The following is a 3,946-nucleotide window of genomic DNA, read 5'->3' as shown; positions in this document are numbered from 1 at the left end:
CAGAGTCTTTTGGATCGAATCTTGGATCGACAATGCTGCTTATAATTACGCTTTATTATATAAGTAATTACGCTTTAGCATCTACTGGGATCGTAGCTCAAATCATCGAGCATAATATCTTATACAAAGAAAGAGAAATTGAAAGTATATAAACAACCCTCGACCAGCAACGCCAATAAGTGTTGGACTTATCTTGGCTTTCTTCTTGCTAGAAGGACGGGCGGATCTTCGAATCAAGGACCGGACGGATGCTTCAAGTTCAGGGACGGATGCTGCTCCTAAAGCCATTCGTAACTCCATGAAAGGTGGGTGGTCGAACGCGGGCCTCTCCTAGTTTCGTATGCTGCTGCTTCGAACAATAGGGATTAGTTCCTATGCACTATGGTAGGGATTAGTTCCCACAGGTTGAGTGACAGCTTAGGGGTTTAGTTCCAATAGGGTCCGGTTTATCAGGTTGGTTTACCGATTAGTCCCCACAGGCCTTGAAAAGGTTGGTTTACCACCATTGGGGATTAGTCCACTGGGGCTTTTCTCCTCTCCACCTTAGAATTATATGCTCTACCTAGCTTATAAGGGTAAGCTCTACCTAGCTTATAAGGGGTAAGGAACCTTATATAGGGGTAGGGCTCCACTGAGGTGAGGAAGGTACAAAGCTATTCTCCACAACTTAGCAGGCTATTCTCCACTACCTTAAACCTTTTAAGGGGTTTGGGTCATAGGGTAGGTAGGGTTAGCCGGCGGAGGCTGTAATACATTTATAAGACTGAAACTAGAAGACTTCCGGGCGTCTAGTTATGGTAGATGAAATAGCTTAAGACTCAGCTTGTTCCCCCTGAGGGTAGACTGACCTGAGTGAAGGGGGAAGGTAAGGTACCGAACTGATAGCGGTGAGACGTTTCCCTCGAAGATTGCCTAGCTTCAAAGGCAGCGTGATAATTGGAAGAAATGGGTCGACTATGGCTGAGCAAAGGATGAGTCTAAATGGCATAATGAATATATGCGGGGTAATTTAGTTAGTCCGAGAAATAACCAGTCAAAGCGGCCATTCCAGTACCCGGGTATAGAGGAAGAAGAGACTAGGTAACCGTAGGCCGGGTAACAAGCAAATGATGCGTAGGAGGGTAGGAAGAGCATAAAAATGGTGTAATGAAGTGATTCGCCCGCCCTATTTATATATATTCGGGTAACAGATGCATATATTCGGGTTGTGTACGGTCAAATTAAATGAAAGTCCCTAAGTTTACCACTGTTCCCAAGGTCCCGGAGGGGCTTGCGCTTCCTAGTGCAAGGATTGTGCACATATATACCTCTTCCTGGACTATATACCCGCCCGCCGGGAGTAGGTAAACCAAGGTCCCGGAGGGGCTTGCGCTTCCTAGTGCAAGGAATAAGTAGCTCCAGAGCTATAGTACGTCGTTAAGATTGGTTCCGGGTATGGGTGAGAAGCGAGTCGATGGGGACATATATAAGTGGGCGGTCAAAGAAGAAGGTTTGTGGAAAGGATGCGACCGATTAAGTTAGATTTGGATTGTGGAAGTGTGGCGAGACTTTATAGGCTTGGCTCAAATAATATCCGGCCGGTAGGTAACTTGAAGTGAAAGAAAGCGTTGAAATGACTTGTTGCTACCCCAAGGATGGGTAGGATCTTAGCTTGCTGGATGAAATAAGGGTTTCCCTTCTGTTCGATGACCCGACCGTAGTTATGGGCATGTGTGTAAATGTTTGAGTAGCTGGGCCCACGTTTATCCCATTGAATATGGATGTAATTCAGTATCTATTGACCAACATCCCCGGTGGCGTTGCGCACTTACCCGAAAAAGATGCGGGTTGGGACGCAATAGATATCTGAGGGAAGCACTCGTTGGGAGCTACTTCATGATACGATATAATGGGTCGTGAAATGATGGATGCAGATTAGTAGATGACGCTTTACTGACTTAATATCATTAACCTTGTTTGCACGGACCCACCCACCTGAAGTAACTCCTCTTCAATAAACATAAATTGGGCCCGTCATCGCTGCCTGGTGAAGAAACCCGTGCACCTTAGACGATTAGGGATTGTAGAAGGTAAACGCGACCCCTGCCGTGGGCCACCTGACACCTTACACGGACCCCTTGGATTGGCTTACCATAGTTGACTACCCGTTTCACGCTAATGAGTACCTGTGCTAAAGAGACTGCCCTTATTTCTTTACAGGTACTAGCATGGGCCCCTCGTACCCGCAAACACGGAAGCAAACGGTGAACAGATTTAGAATGTGGAAATATATATATATATATATATATATATATATATATATATATATATATATATATATATATATATATATATATATATATATATATATATATATATATATATATATATATATATATATATATATATGTATGTATGTATATATATTAGGTGGCATTATTAGGAGGACTATTATGGTTCAAGAATGAGCATAGTGTAAGGGTTCATCCACTCCCGGCTCCTGCAGGTGGACCCCCTGCTTCCACACAATACACCCCTCCATAACCCTTGTGAATTACATCTTCGGGCCAAATATCCTCATAATGATAATCCTTGTATTGTAAAGTATCTATAATTGTAGGTATTAGAAATCCTGTAAGAGTAAAAGTACTATCGTGTTTGGGATCACACCCAATCTGTAACACTTTTTGACCACGTCTCGCTAGAGCGACTAAGATATTACAACGAGTTGTTGATTTACCAATTCTGCCTTTGCCGTAAACTGATATTTTCACCGCCAATCCTCCCTTATCCAAATCTAAAAGTTATCTCTTTATTTCAAGGTTCTATATAATCGAATTATTCTTTTTTTAAGCAATACCTAATATTGAATGGTAGCAATAATTATAGATCCTATTGTATTTATAGGTCAATACCTCTAGGGTGGGGTGTCCAAGAGTTGATAAAAAACCTTATTGAGTTTCTCGTTTATACACTGATGATCATGGGTTGGTCCAAAGAACAAGAATCTTGCCCGTATATGGGAACCCTCCATTGTTCCTCAGTAGCTCAGTGGTAGAGCGGTCGGCTGTTAAATGATTGGTCGTAGGTTCGAATCCTACTTGGGGAGATCCGTTTTATTCAAAACAAAGCTCATTTTTATCATTAGGAGTAAGTCAAACGTTACCTGTCCTTGTTCATAATATATGAATGCACAATCGCCACAGGATCAAGATAGGATCCCGATCGTCCGGGAAAGGAAAAATGGAAACAACGATCTCTTCGAAATATTGAAAAGTTTGGAGAAACAAATCCATTGTTCTCCTGATGTGATGACATTTTGAGAGCTGAAGGTGAAGAGGCCTCTATTTTCTCGACCCGTTACTAGTCACTCGACCTGTTACCAGCTGTTAGAACTATAAGTTCGTTCCCTGGAAGTCAGAATTGGATCCCTACATGATGTCAATCTATTTTCCCTCATATTTTCCCTTGGATTTGGAAGAATCTCTTGTTCTATAACCCTAATCTAAATCTAATAATGAGGAAGATTTATAGGAGGTCAGACACAAATATGTTGGTTACTCTCAGACGTACCAGGTATCATTTTCGATAAATGGCCCTTTGTGAAGACTAAGTTCCATAGCTTTGCGCTATCCCAATCATAATCTCCCTACCCTCGAAAGGCCTCCCTTTTGTCCCCTTTCGGGGTGGGCGAGGAGGGATTCGAACCCCCAACACCGTGGTTCATAGCCACGTGCTCTAATCCTCTGAGCTATAGGCCCCGTCTCCGTTGGATTCGTTCTCCGTTGGATTCGTTCCCAGGAGTCCCTCCCAAAAAGAAGGGATTCCTCTCTTCGGGGTAAGAGGATGCAGAAGAAAATTTATCATATCGCTATGAGCGAGCGTAGGTATTGCATTTCAAATAAAAGTAAAGTGTGGAGTGGGAAAGAAAATATGTAAGAAATGGGTTTCAAAGAAGACGACCTTC

Source organism: Pinus tabuliformis, chromosome 5_1, assembly GCF_031772625.1.
Source record: "Pinus tabuliformis cultivar Carrire ecotype Pingquan chromosome 5_1, CPIR1, whole genome shotgun sequence".
In the NCBI taxonomy this organism is placed as follows: domain Eukaryota; kingdom Viridiplantae; phylum Streptophyta; class Pinopsida; order Pinales; family Pinaceae; genus Pinus; species Pinus tabuliformis.
This window is presented reverse-complemented; position numbering follows the sequence as displayed.